Source organism: Pholcus phalangioides, unplaced genomic scaffold (assembly GCF_987345545.1).
Source record: "Pholcus phalangioides strain wild (caught in Gottingen) unplaced genomic scaffold, Ppha-v1.0 ptg000042l_1, whole genome shotgun sequence".
NCBI lineage: Eukaryota > Metazoa > Arthropoda > Arachnida > Araneae > Pholcidae > Pholcus > Pholcus phalangioides.
Window position 1 is genome coordinate 1490332 of NW_028301628.1, and position 15779 is coordinate 1506110.

Genomic DNA, 15779 nt, shown 5'->3' on the forward strand with positions numbered 1-15779 from the left:
TTGATGCTAATTAAAATCATAATTAGTTAACTAATTAGCCATCAAATTTCATGAATTTGAAAAAAATATAAAGTTTATTTTTTACATAAATTTACATTTATATAATAATACAAATACAAGGCCACAGAAGTCTAAATGCCCAACGAGGTGGCTGAGAAACACAGACAATTACAATTCACTGCGATTTCTGATAACCCCTAATTTATCGCTCATTGGTGATTTTTCAACAATTTTTGCAATAATCCGATGATGGTGAATATCAGTTTTTAACTTAAATAAATTTCACTCCAATTTAGATATAATGATAAAGTCTGCCTGTGAACCACTTGTACCATCGTCTCGGATAACAGGTTGAGAAACGCTAATAATATAATTATGTATTTATTTTCCCAATGCAATTCAAATCAAACTACGTTTCCATAGGATTTGTATACTTGACAAGCATGATGAAATGTAGTTTATTGTACATATGTCATACAATTTAACGCTAGACTTGATTTACATACTATTTCGAGTTTTGCCGAAAATTACCGTACCAATTTAATGCGAGAAATTCACACAACCGTGAATTTCACAACTTTGTTCAAGTGCTTTTCTATGAACAGAGAGATGCGAGTTTAACACAATTACCGGCACAATATTAATGACCACACATGAACAACATTCAACTTCCATTATGAACTTTCTACTCAACAGCGAACTTAGATTAATATTTCTGATACTGTATTTGGAAAGCGGCACAAACAAAGTAAATATTCCGTTCTATCTTCATATTTTAGGGTTAAAATTATTTGACGAATAATAATATACCACATTATGGAAAAAAAAAATGAAATGCAGTGAAGCCTTTCTTGGTAAGAGTGGTCGACATAAGTCGTCGTGGTAATAAGTCGTCACTCCGGTTAAGTCGTCATTTTTGTTCGGTCTCGCATTGCTTCCATAGATAGTAATGTTATTTAACCCTCGGTTACTCGTCGCTAATTTCAGTTAACTCATTACTGGAAAAGTTTGAGAGAGGAACAGATGATTTTCATGGCCTCCTTTGAAGAATAAACTTGATAACAACATTGCTATGTGTTCGAAAGTGACTCTATAAAGGCGTTTATATGTCAAAAAAAAGAACTGCTCAAACAAAGAAACAGAGGAAGTTCATTTTCCGACTAAAAAGACAAAAATTCATGATGTGTTAACGACTGTTCGAGTTGAACCTAATTCTTGCATGGCATCCCTTTAATTTGGGGCTTCAAATTTGCACAAAATATATTTGTTGATTACCCAGACATTTTTCTCCACTTGAGAAGGCTCTCTAATGTCTGTTTTGCCCTGCCCAGGGACCCCTCAAGTCAAATTTGTGCCTGCGTTCGAGATTACTTCATATTTGTACCATGAACTACTGATAAAAAGTTCAAATCACTAAAAATTAAATGTGTCATGTACATACAAAGTAAATGTGCATTAAATTGTGTTGTAGAGAAATGCAAACTATTCTATGCGTATAGTCAATATAACATTTTGCAAATACAGCATTTGCTCTGATTGGTGTAAATTAAAAATAAAATACTGATGTATAAATCGTAAGTTTACCAGTGTAATTCAACCATAACACAATAAGTTGAATATCAAACGTTTAAGAAGTTCAAAAAATTTCTTTTTAATCTATAAATTTTTTAATAATATTGTAATTTAAATTCATATTTTGATAAATGGTGTAATTTATCAAAATGTAATTAATAAATTTAAAATTTTATTTTTATTTTTTGAAATTTATAAACATTGAAACTGACGGAAGTCTTCACTCCACTTAATCCGTCATAAATTCTCGATAACTTGAGTGACGACTTATCGAGGTTAAACTGCAATTATCATGTAAATTATTTGATAGGTCATTCTAATTCTGATTCAAGCCTTAAAAAAAAGAAATTTGAAAGAATTATTAAGTACCCAACGAATTAATAATTCTGGTATTTGAAAGTAGCGCCAGCACTGTGAGCTTACAATAAAACTGGGAAATACGAATTCAAATATGTTGTATAATAATGAAAATGCATGCCTATATTTATTTCTATTCATTTTACTACAAAGGAAACGTATCATTTCAAATCAAGAGACTTCCTAGATGTTATGCCGACGCAAACTTCGGAAAGAAAGGCTTGTTGTCTCAACAGGTAACCGAACCTAGGACCTCTTGCAAACCGTGTAAGCGCACTGACCATTATACCAAACAGACAGTCTTTCCCTCCTTGAAAATGCGCAGTAGCGTGACTTGCTGAGTAAAGACTGCAGCCTCCCTTAATGGTTTGGTTGCTGCTCTCTTGCAGCCTTGCGAGAGAACAGCAGCCAGGCGAGGATATACAATTTGCAGCCTAGACGACGTCGGACCTACAACTACTGAAGACCGATAGTGACAATCGAACTAATATGTGGAAGCTGGGCTATGGATGACTGTGATTAGCTGATTTACTGCGACACGAAATTTTATATTCGTTATTGACAATCATTCGATTTAGATTATTGACAACCATTCGATTTAGATTGTTGACAATCATTCGATTTAGATTATTGACAATCATTCGAATAACTGACAATGGCTAGATTCTTATGGGAAGGACTATTTGCCATCATCGCATAATCTTGTTTATAATTTTGATTGCCTATTTTGGCGTTTGTTGCTTCGATTTTAATTATCTGTTATATGATTTTAGATTGACGATCGTCTTTATATATATTTTGTTTTGTGTTGCCTTCGTCTGAGGTGACAATGTTTTGTTATTTATAATAAAACATTCCAGATACACACCCATCCTCCAGGAACGCTACGATGTCTCTCTGAGATGGGAAGCGGGGTGTGTCCGGTCTTCAAAGGTCAAAGCCTCTTTTAACATCAGCGATTGGCTTCCTGATGGCAAGGAAATGAATACCTACAGTGATACTAAGAACAGATATTTGGAAAATATGTTACGAGCAGCATAAATTTTGTTGTAAATTACGATGCCTCCCGACGATCCCTGCACAGATTTTTTTAGGTTTTTTTCCTTAGTACTACGTCTCTATAAAGTTGAAACAAGTGCTTAAAATGGCGACCACGAAAGTAAAGCCTAATTTATAAAAATTTTCGACATATTTAAAAAAAAAAAGATTTCCGATACTTGTGCTGTCATCTGGTAATCATCAAGTTGTTATACAGCTTTTATACTTCGCCACTTTGGTGGTCGAGTGGTGATAGTGATGGACTCGACTGGCAAGGCTCCGGGTTTGAGCCCCCACCGTCGCCACAGTAGTGGTCGGCTGAAATCGGTTTTTTGTGGTTCCCAACTTCGAGGCGCAAATGCAGGCTGATCCAATACCACCCACTGAAGAAGGCCTCCGCACGAAGCTTGTGATGTCACTGAAGAAGGTCATTTCTCCTATTGCCATTGGATACACTGCAAAATAAGGTAAAGACATCTCATGAGTCGGCCTACTATATCAAATGGCAATAAGGGGAAATGATGATGTCTTCAGTGACATTACGAGCTTCGTGTGGAGGCCATCTTCTATAGGTGGTGTGGGCTGATCTCACCGTTAAAAAGTCTCGCCACACAGACAGCAACAGACATACACAACGATGCAATTATTCAATCATTATACTTCACTAGTTAGAAAAAACTAATGGCAGATGGCGGCATACAGCACACATAATATGCAGTACACAGAAACAAACTTCACGCCAGGTTCACAACACGTGCACGCACATTCCAACATGTACCAATTCATTAGAAGTTCCACAGAGAAATGTGGAGGAGGTGCATGTAAGCTTTAGTAGTAGTAGTAGGTTTCATATACTACACAGTACCAACGATCAACGACGTGCGTAAGGGATGTTACGAGGTAAAAAAAGAAAGTGGTACTTCAAAGTAACGTCAATAGATAAAGGCTTAAGATAATTGTACATGTTGTTGGGGGGGGGGGGGAGATCCAATCAAAAGCTCAAAATTCTGTAAATGCCTGCTCCAGATCTTACTTTTCTAGCGCACAATTTTTTGACTGATATTATATATAACTCCCAACCCATTCACGGCATATCAGATAATTCATCCACTCAGTAATTGATTATTTATCACCTTTTCAAATACAACTTCTATTAACAATAAATATTTACTCTCACGAAATTATGCGAGCAAATGTTTTCAGTTCAATTTCATCTACAAATATTTAAACGCTGCAAATATTTATTTTATTTTGAATAGACTATAATATCGACATTCGAGGAGTCGAATGTTTCTTCCGCCGATGAAAATGGCGTGTTTTTCGAAAAAATTATGCAAATATATTGACAAGAACCAATGTTTTCGAATGCGTGTTGCAATGTTTGAATTTCGAAAGACTTTAAAGACATTTGATTCGTGAACAATGTTTTATAAAGCAAATAATCTGAATGATTTATGATGTATAATCGTTTTACAGAGCCAAAGTTATTGTAAATAAGCCAAAGCAAGGAAAAAATAACCATAAAAATTTTTTCCAATTTTCCAAAGCAATGAAAAAAAAAAATAACCATTTTCGTGGAGACGCTGCGTAGCTTCGTATAGTCGTACATGCTCAACCTGTGGCCCGAGGGCTAAACGTGGTCCTCGGAGTCATCTGATGTGGCGCGAGATCTCAAACTTGATTTTGTAAAAATGTTCTAAGCGGTACATTCTCAGTTTGGCCTGTGGCACATTTAAAGATCACTTATGTGATTCACTTATTTTGATCATTTATGCTCTATCTTGCGGTCCACTGCGCGTTCTTAAACAAGTGAAGTGACCCGCACTTTTGAAAAGGTTGACCACGCTTGGTATAACTCCTACATGGAGCTAAAGGAAAGCCTCTGATATATAAATAAAATCGAATTTCCTACTTTTAACTCAGTCTAAAACAGATTTGGGTTTCTCTGGTTCTTCAACTTTGAAGTGTGAATGCGAGTGGGTTTCCCATAAAAAAGGCTCTCCACAGATAGAAATCTGTCCAACAGCATTCGAAATTCACTCAAGGCTATAGCGAGAAGGAGAGGGCAATGGGTCCGGCCACCCCCCTCCCCTCCACCCCCGAAATGTGAGAGAATGGCAGAAATATATAGAATAACATTGTCAATTTGTTTGATTTATCACTATGGTCACCCCACCCACTAAACACCAGTTGCCCTATCAGAAAAAAAAAATGTCTGCTCACGATTTTAAATTTACGGATGATACGTACACGCACAATAACCTGCCAAGTTGCTACTTCTGAATTTGGAAGACAGATGGCAGAACTTCTTGCAAACTTGACGTGCATTTCTCAATGAAAAAAAAAATCACGTTATGTATAAAATAGATGCACAGAACCGGCATGTTCCGATTCGTTAAAAGTTTCTCAAATCAATGTTTACGAGCTGCATGTGCAGAAAAGTAGTAGTAGAAAAGCTGTGACCTCTGGCCTCAGTTTGTCCGGCCATAAATTATTTTATTAAAAGGTGACTGGGTTGTTGTCACCCGTAAGATAAGTCCTCACTCAGTACGTCTTAGGCATCAGACAGGATGTGACTTAAAATCCAAGAAAAAACAGTATCTTCGGGAGGTTGTGTTCTGTAGCAGTATCTCAACACAGCTACAGAGCACTATTGATTGCACTAATTGATTGCAGATGGCAGCACTACACATAACAAGCATTACACAGAAACAAACTTCACGGAAGGTTCACTATATATACACACACATTACAACATGCACCAGAAGTTCCGCTGAGGAATATGGACGAGGTGCATATCTGGTTTAGTAGGTTAGTAGGTAGGTATTGTTTCTCAACCTTGTGAATAAAATGCCCCCCCCCCCTTTACATTATATTTTCTTCTCATGGGTTTTCTCAGTCTTATCCAGACTCCCCCCTCCCTTTTATCATCTGGAGAAACCACGACTTCATCATCTAGGAGCAAGACCTTTTTTACTTATTGAATTCAGTCAAAACTGAAGTCATAGTCTATGCGAAGTACGTGAAGTTCCAGCATACATACACAATAAATCGCCCCTCCTGATCCATGTGTCGGGAGGGGCAGACCCTCAACTAGGAGGAAGGATCAAGCGGGTGTAATGCCCAGGGCGCCGGACAGGAAGGAGTGTGAAAATTTTTTCCTCCAATCTCTGCTTTAATATTATGGGGGGGGGGGTAATTAAAATGCGTGCTTGTCCCAGTTGATAAAGGATCTAGTTGCAACTCCGGGGAGGGGATATGAGTCCTCCTCCGTGTCCATGACTACCCCGGGCTAGAGTTCAATGAGCTCCCTTCTTGTGGAGATGTATGCATTTCTTTCCCCTTCTAAAATACCACGACAGCGATGCTAGCATCACAGCCTTCTCAATAGCGTGAAACCCCGGGCAGAGTGATGTTTTGGAACACTATACTTATAGCTGGCAGTAATAGCTTACAAACTAACGCTCGAAAATCATTGCATCAGACCTGATATGTAGATCCCCCCTCGCACACGAGGTCCCAGTCTATGAGCATGTGGATCAAGATGGTCATGGTTCCATGATCCCTTTGGAATCTGAAAGTAGTCACATTATTGCCCAACATATTTCACTTGAAAGCTTTATTTCTTCATTGTTCTCTGCGGTTCCCTTCATTTCTCATAGTGGCTCGCTTTTCATCTGATTTTCATCCATGTTCTTTTCCTTGTAGTATTTCAAGCAGTATTTCAAGTATTACACGCAAGGAGTCCATAGGGCCCCAGGTTGAGAAACACTGCTCTATAGGCCAGACGGTTCTACTTTATGTGAATATTACACACATCAGTCTCATTGCAGTTGCAGATGAGTCATTGGAAACCAAACTTTAGATGGATCGTGGACATTGTCGACAGATCACACCTACTCATCATAACAAATTCAATTCCATACTCTCGAAGACTTGAAGGTTATGAGAGTGATAATTTACCGCAAGCACAATTTATACTTTCACAGTCAGAAAACAGACATTACTCTTCCGTTCTCGGTCCGAAAATCCCACCATTATCAATATAAACCAACCAGGATGATGGCCGAAAGAGAGAAATGTTTCTAATCCTTCTTTTATGACATCGCTACAAAGTCCCCGTATGCACACGTATATTCATTAATTCGTTCGAAATTTCTGCGGTGGTTTTAGTTCACAAAGTTGCCTTCACATTCGAACGAGTGCAACCACTTAATTAAAAGACTAATTAGCGTGAAATTCCTGACAGTGCAAACGGATTCCCCTAAGGAGAGCGAGAGACGTGAAAACCCATTACGTCTCTCGCGTTTCAGAAACGATTCCGGGTATTACTTGCACAGGTTGAAGTGCTAAGTATCGAGATTCTGAAACACGTCATTCGAGCTGATTGCAGTTTCCTCCCTTGACCCATTCCGGTGGGCTCAAATACGTTAACTTTTCTGATTGCCTATTCCCAGGCGCCGCAGAATCATTATTATTAATATACACGGACGAGACTAATTGTATGATTAATTCATCGTGATGGCTAACAAACAGCAATCAAGCGCACTGCCACTTCGTGGTACATAACTTAATTCGTTTGCCTTCGCTTTCCTTCCAATGCGATGCTTTTCATCGAAGAAAATAATTTCTATTTCAATGTAAATTTATATTTTTCCGGGTATCATTCCGAGAACTTCCGTGTTGATGTTCCGAAACTGAAAAATCATCATATTCTGACTTCCTAATCAATTCATGTGGCAGTAACAATATTATTACAGAGATTACTGTGGCTAATGAACTGGATTGTTGAAAATGAAAAAAAAATCTAGAGCAAATCGGCAAACGTTCTTGCGTAATTGCTACAAATCAATGCAGAAATTCGACTAAAAAAACATGTGCGAAAATTCGACTGAAAACCACGTGCGAAAATTCGACTGAAAACCACGTGCGAAAATTCGACAAATCGAAAAGGCTTTGATTAAATGGTCGATGAAAAATTGAATAAATGATTGACATAAGAATCTTTTGAAAAATTGATTGCAGTGATCTATATATATTGAGTAGCTGTTATCCACGGCTTTGCTCGAGTGGATTTGGTAATCTGAAAATTGCTTGGTGATGATCCCTGCTAATAACATTTGAATCCCTCATGACCACCCCTCCTCCTTGGGTGTTGCAATTCTAGAAATTCCGTCTTGGTTAACATCTATATATATCTTATATTACAAAATATAATACTGACCGAATTTCATAGTTATAGCTTGCAGCGGTTTGGGCTCAGCGGTGATTGCCCGACGTAACTTTTGAACCCCTCCCCCCCCCATGTCACCCTCACAGTATGTATGAATTTTGAAAAATCCATCATTAGTGAGTACAAAATTAAACTACAACACAACAACACACACACACTGACCAAATTTCATAAATATTATTCCAGCGGTTTCGGCTCAGCATGATTTCTCTCTATAACATTTAAACCCCTTTATTCCCCCTTTAGGGGTCGAATTTTGACAGGGCATGCTATAATATATATATATATATATACACAGTGGAACTTCGGTTAACGAGCTTAATTCGTTCCCCCAACGTGCTCGTATTAAAAAAAAACAAAATAAACATTGAAAACTAGCTTGCGCGCATGATAAAATAACATGACATATATATAACTGAATAGAAATTGACTCGATATATAAATATTATATAAATGAAATCGGTCAGTTCATGAAATGAAGCAAAAGATTGAGATTTGGTTGACTCAATCTTTTGCTTTATTTCATGGACTGAACAGTTTCCTTTATATATATATTTTGAATCAATTTTTATTCAATTACATTGATGTCATGCTATTTTATCATGCGCTCCAGCTGTTTTCAATGCATTTATTTTTTAATTTGCAAAAACTTAACATTAAGAGATATGTAATTTTTCATAGGAGCAGAAGATAGTATATATAAGCAAAAATATGTAACACTAAATTTGGAATGAATGTTTAAATACAAATACAACGCCACAACAGGCAAATTGCCCAACGAGGTGGCTGACTTAAGAACATCATGGATCCCCGAGCCCCTACCTGCTACTCCTACACCACACATGCATCCCCCCCCCCGCGGAACCCCCAACAAATCGGTAAATGCGGGAATGTGCGTGTACGTGTAGTGCAACCTGACGTATAGTTTGTTTCTGTGTAATGCTTGTTATGTGTAGTGCTGTCATCTGCCCCCAGTTTTACTAACTATGAGTGAAGTGTTATGGTTGAATGATTTACCGTTGTAGGACTGTTGCTCTCTGTGGCGAGACTTTATAACGGGGAGATCGGCTCGCATTTGCGCCTTGAAGTTGGGAACCACAGAAAACCAACTTCAGCCGACCACCACTGTGGGGTTCGAACCCGGATCCTCGCATCACGAGTCCGGCACTATAACCACTCGACCACCACAGCGGCAGTGTATTTTTTAGTAGTGTATTTTTTGAGTGATATTTCTACTAGAGCATAGTTTTTTTATCATGTTAATTTTTTAACGTATTTTGGCATGTTAGATTTCTATGTGAAAGTACACAAATGTAGATGTTAAAATGAAGATTGCGAATATCGGTTTCATATCAAATAGTGTAGTTTCATCGATGAAATACGATTATGGTTTGTACTGACTCCATTTGTCAACTCAGTATGTATAGACCGGGATCAGAGCGGTAGTTGAGGCCAGAGAGCTGGGCGAAGTCTCAAGGGTAAATCAGAAGGGTGGGTTATTGATTTGCAGGCCAATTGGTAACTCGAACTGGAGAGTTTTTGCAAGAAATGCGTCCTTCTACTGAAATACCCAAAGTTAGGGCATCAGGAAACATTGGCCTAGCGACTTTTAGTTTGCTCAGGGAGGGGGGGGGATAGGGTGAGTAAAAGTTTGAATCCAGCTGGAAAACGGAGGAAGAACACGACACCCACCCCCCTACATGATCTGCTCCGACGCAGGTTATCGACTCGAAGCTCTTGTAGTTCGTCTAGAATTGCCCGTTACGTACTAGAAGGATTGTGAGTTTGCCGATCACATTTGAAGCCTGGATGACGAATATTTTCCAGAACTGGTGGTATAACTGACTATTCATTACGGGTGCACAATTTTCTAATTTTGATGAGTGTAATGTAATTTAACGTCACCCTGGGGGAGGGGGGAATGCAATATCAAGGCTTTCAAGCAGGGGCGTACGAAAAAATCGACCTTATGAAGGGACATTTAATGCTTACAATGTTTGATGGTTTTGGGGGAAGGGGAATTGTACGCCTTTGCTTTCATTCCATTTTTTATGGATTTTTGTATCAATAACTTTATTTCTAACACAATTGCATTTACATATATACATCATTCATATGCAAATAAATGTAGAATTAATACTGAATCAAAGCTGAATTCAGATACAGAATTTCTGCAGTTGTTGTACGAACTACATACGACCATTCTGACGTCCCGATGGAGACCTTTCATCAGAAATCAGATATGTTAATTAGACCAGTGTTAATAAAAGTCGCACACACACACAGTTGAAAGTCAAATAGTTGTTGTAACGACTTGTTAACTCAAGTCGTTAAATCTGAACCTAAACATCTAGTCCATAATATCCCTTCATCACTGTTTTATAAAGTGTAAACCTCAGTTATATGGGTATCAAAGTAAAATATCTCAAGAAATTTCACTAGGAAGAGAAATATAGAGAAGAGAATCATTATTTAAGTTACGATACACTACGCAAAACTGCTTCCGATGGGAAAAACCATTATTTCAGAATCCCCTCTCGAACGCAATCAAACTCAAAGTACGTGCAGCACACATAACAGAAAAATCCCCAATGGTATTCTATCGAGGAGGGTATTTCTCCGTTAAATCGCCAAATAACGTTGTGTGTCTCTTTGCGGTGGGAAAGCAACTACAAGGCGCATTCTAAGTCCTTCAATCTACATGGACGAAACAAAAGCACCCCGTCCATCTTTCTCTAACACAGTAACTTTTAAATCCCAGGGAAAATTGTTCCTTTTTTTGTTAATTGTATTTTTCCCGACGAAAACGGTAACTGGAATCGATGTACCCCCCCCTCCCCCCCCCCCCCCGTTTTACGATTCGAAGGCCTTTTAAGTACCGCTATCTTCGAAATAACTATCCGGCAACTGTTTTACATTTCATTCTTTTCTGCTCTGATTCAACCATTATCAGTAATAAGTATGAATATATTCCGGGTAATGAGTTCAGTTCTGCCTCTGCTTGTACGTGTACGGACCTTCATCCTCTTAAAAGTAGGAAATACGCATTTAAAAGTGATGTACAAACGAAATTCGAGCTACGTACACATACTAAGGGGTTTAGTTTCAGTGACACAAAAAGCCGAAATGACTATTCACTTCGATACCTATTAGCATTTACTCAAGAATTTCTGAACACACAAAGTAGTCCTTTTCCCCTCTAAAAGCGAGCAAATAATCATTAGCATTAATTGCGTTTTTGCTTCGAATGGGAATTTCGGAAATACTTATTTGGATAAAGGGAAAGAGTTGATTTTTGTTTAGAAAAATATTGACGACGATTTGAATTTTTAAACGGACATTTTTTTGCTATTTAAGTATAGAATTTTCCTTGATATTCTGTTTGAATTCTCCAGCAATTGAATATTTATCGAATGGAAAATATATGTAAATGGAAAAACCTCGCAGTGATTATTATTATCCCAGTGAATACACACTTTCTCGATTGATCGAACTGCCATTTTAAGACTATGCATTCGGATACATGACTAGCTGTTTTATAAATAACTGCACTTTATTCCGGAACAAATAATTTTTGACACATTGGTCTTGTAAGTACAGCTGGTCTCAATTTTAGGAGATTGGTAAATGCTGATTTAATCTAAAAAAAACAACAAAAACGAATGAATAGTTTTTTCTTCATATCAGAGTAATTGCCATTGTGCATTTGTAAGTATCTGATCTGGTTTTCGTGGTCATTGTCTGGTGAATAAAAGGTTTTCAAGCTGTTAGGTAGTCGTAGACTGTACAGGGCGCATAAAATAACTTTGTCGATATGCGAGCCCCTAGCGGCCGCAAAAATCAACGAATGCAAATGAAATTCGACATAGGCCTATATAGGGTGATTCAGAAAAGATACGTAAAACCTTAAGAGGTGACAGTACACACCAATACAAACAATTGCCATAAAAGAATGCTTGGTCTAACATCAAACTCAAACGCACTTGCGCGTTTCGAAACGGCCACCCCGCAAACGTTGAAACGACATTCCTGTTGAAATTTATCGGGAGAAAAAGAACGTGCATGAAAATGTAACCCGGGGAAGAAGAAACCGTATGCAGGTGCATTTTACGCCCTGTGAAATGCATACCTGCTTTTTCAGTATTACAAAAGTACGCCATTATCTCGTACGTTACAACTGCTAGAACGGTTGCACGCTGGAATAACTTCCCAGGGATGGCGTCCGCGCGTTTTATTCACTGTGATGCAGATTTGCATACAGTTTCTTCTTTTTTCCCAGGTTACATTTGCCTGCATGGTGTTCTTTTTCTCTGATTAATTTCAACAGGAATGCCGTTTTAATGTTTACGGAGCATTTAACATGCATTCTTTGATGACAAATGTTTGTATTGGTGTGTAGTATCACCTGTTAAAGTTTTTCCCATCTTTTCTGAATCACCCTGGATGTGTTTCTCAGAGATTCACTTGAGAATGACAAACGAGGTGCAGAAACCTAGATCTTTTCCACTTATGGGGTTCCAGCAACTTTAAAAAAAATCCAAATGCCAACATTCCTTTTTTATGCATTGCAAAGTGATCAGCTCAGTAAAAAAAAAACAACCATGAATGCCGTTCGAACGGTACCTGTAGCACAATTAGCGCTGGTTCTAGATGCAAATAAATAACATGTGGAAACAACCAATGTAGGTTGCATTACTGTCTCCGGAAGTTTCCCTCTGACGGGTTAGCGCACCCCAACTGCTTGGTGAGATCTTCTTTTTCTCTCTATATCTAGCGCCGGCGTATATTATGCTACAGGTGCCATTCTATAAGCATACGTGAGAGGTAGGGTTTCCTTTGTCTTTTCATTCTCAAGCGCATACTTTGAAACACCAATATCTAGAATTTCATTTGCATTCGTTGATTTTTGCCACCGCTACGGACTCTTGTATCAGCATATCGGCCAAGTTATTTTACAGCCACCCTGTAGTTAACACTGAACGTTTTCCCAGCTTCAGTGGCTAGAATCATTAGCAGATGATTTCGGAATGTGAAGACGATAAGGAAACATCTGATGATGTCAACCACTACAGTTTTTGGAAATACGTTCGAGTTTTAACTTCAATCTACGACGACCTTGCAGCCCGAAAAACACTCATTTATCATTGATTATTATATACCGTATTTTTTCCTCAATTATGTAATTAAAAAATAATAATTTCTGAATCCTGCAGGAAGTTTAAAGCTGTATCCTATCCATTAAATAGTTTTCGAATATAATTCTTTATGAACAGGGAGATACTACTACTAAGACCTTAAATGCACCTCGTGAACATTTTTTTGAAGGACTAAACAAATTAGTGCACGTCGTAAAATGCCGTGTATGTGTTGCGTACACAATGTGAAGTTTGTTTCTGAGGAATGCCTTTAGTGTGTCCAAGAAGTGTTTTTTGAATCTTTGTATTCTGAATTCGAAAACACATACCTCGACTGTTTATTTAGCATGTTCGTATTATGCGCGAATTTTAAATTTTGTAGGACTGATTGGTTTTTGGCGGGGAGACATTTTTAAATGATTAATTGGTTCACATTCGTGCCCGGAAATTCGGAAAATCATAAAAAAAGAACCGACGACTGTCATCAATCGACACATATATCAACACCACTGAAAAGAATCAACACAAACGATCGCAGTGCTTCCACGATCAGGTTCCATACGAGCAGGAATTTTAAGAAAATTTGAATAGACCAATCAAGTAGTTTTATTTTGTGAGCAACCGTTCAGAACGCTGCATTAGAATTGCGTGCAGGCTCTCAGCTTCATCGTGAGAGAAACGTTTGGCTTGAAGGGACGTATTTCTTCCACTGAGCAACCGGGAGTTTAAACTTGGTAGCGCACCTGAGCGTGATTCTCGGGAAGACGGTAATAATATATAATCTGAAGACGGTAACCAAAGTGTGTCGAAATGCATTAGGAGCCTCGTATTTTTCTGTATATTTGTCTTTGCCGTTTTCCTTCTGATGGAACATAGCCTCTTCAAACAATCGATTTTCCACCTAGACATGATTTCGGGATGGACGCATTTCTTGAAAGTTCGGCAGAATGTGCAGTTATCAAAATGAGTAGGAAATCAAACTATTAGTAAAATTCACAGCTCTGAGAACAGTTGGGGGACTGACTACACATAACAACTCAGAGCCCGCATTCCGGCAAATACCGATATGACAGAAAGTTCTCAAAGGAATGTGTACGAGGTGCATGTTCGGTTACGTATTTAACGAGTAGTAAAAAAGAGAGTCAAATATTGAAAAATTCGCAACTCTCTTTGTTTTTCTAAATTTTCTTTTCCATAACGTATGGGTAAGAATTCACTAAGATAACAATAATTAAAATTCTTGATTTTCACTAATTTGTACTACCACACCCACACATTTTTTTTTAAAACGTAGTGATTTTGTAATTCCAAAATTAGCGAAAATCAAGAATCTCGATCACTGACATCTTGGCGAAATTTCCCTCTAAATACTGAAGGGATATTCTTTCATTATAATAGATAAAATTAAATTGTCTTGATTCACATTTCTTGGATTTAGAACAACATAAAATTTTTATTTTTCCCGCATCTTCCCCTACCCCCATATTATTTCATGCGATGCTGTTTACGCATCTGATCAGGTGTAGTCGGAGTGTAATCGAAGCGTGTAGTCACTCTTTTGATTAATTTAAGAAATTAATGCGAATTTATCGATTTTACAGTGATTAAAAGCCCATTTATATGGGATAAGTAATTTAGGTGGTAAATTTTAAGTTGTTAAGCACTTCGGAATGTATGCCGAATATATATTAGGGGCCGTTTACAAAGGTTTGGTAATTGATTGAGTGGGAATAGAATCCGATCCGTTTTTACAATTAAGAAGTAGATAATAATTAAGTAGACGCGATTTGCTTGCTCCAGTGAGTGTGGCCTCGTATTATCCAATGAGCATTAGCCTCTTAATCGCTTACGTTCGGACAGATTTTCGAGCACATTTGATCACTCAAATGGGCCTCGACACAGATTAGAAAAAGAAAAGTTAGTAGTTTTGTCGAACACCATAACAAAAAAAGAAAACTTTATATATGCCCCGGTTCCATATTTTTCTCAGAAAAAAGCGTCCATGCATAAAATATTCAGTCATATACGCCCAGTAGGCGGGGTAGAAAAGAAAAGTCTGATGTATTGGATCTACTCAGCACTCTTAATGCGATCCTTTTAGTACAGTACACATATAGGTATATCTTTTTTCCCCTATTCTTGCAAAGCTCTCTCTCTCTCTCTCACTCCGTGCATTAAGCCTAAAGCATCAAGACGAATCGACGACATTCTCACGTGATTCTTTTCCTTATATGTCCGTTTACTTCATTTATATCAATTCTGGGATGATAAGATCTGGACACGGCAAAAAAAAAATACAATAAAAGAAGACTGAAGAATCTACGTCAATGGCGAGGATGATGATGATGCTAATGTTAACGATAATTAATGGTTCCTTGTACTTGATTTTTTCTCATTTTCTGCATCTTATGGTACACGTACTAATAAAATGAATCATGTTTGAT

General features: G+C 37.8%; 1 protein-coding gene across 1 annotated transcript in view; it reads right to left on the bottom strand.

Annotated features, from left to right (window-relative positions):
- The window catches only part of LOC149063857 (beta-1,4-galactosyltransferase galt-1-like), a 129259-nt gene that overhangs the window by 99533 nt on the left and 13947 nt on the right, over positions 1-15779 (bottom strand). The window lies entirely within an intron of this gene.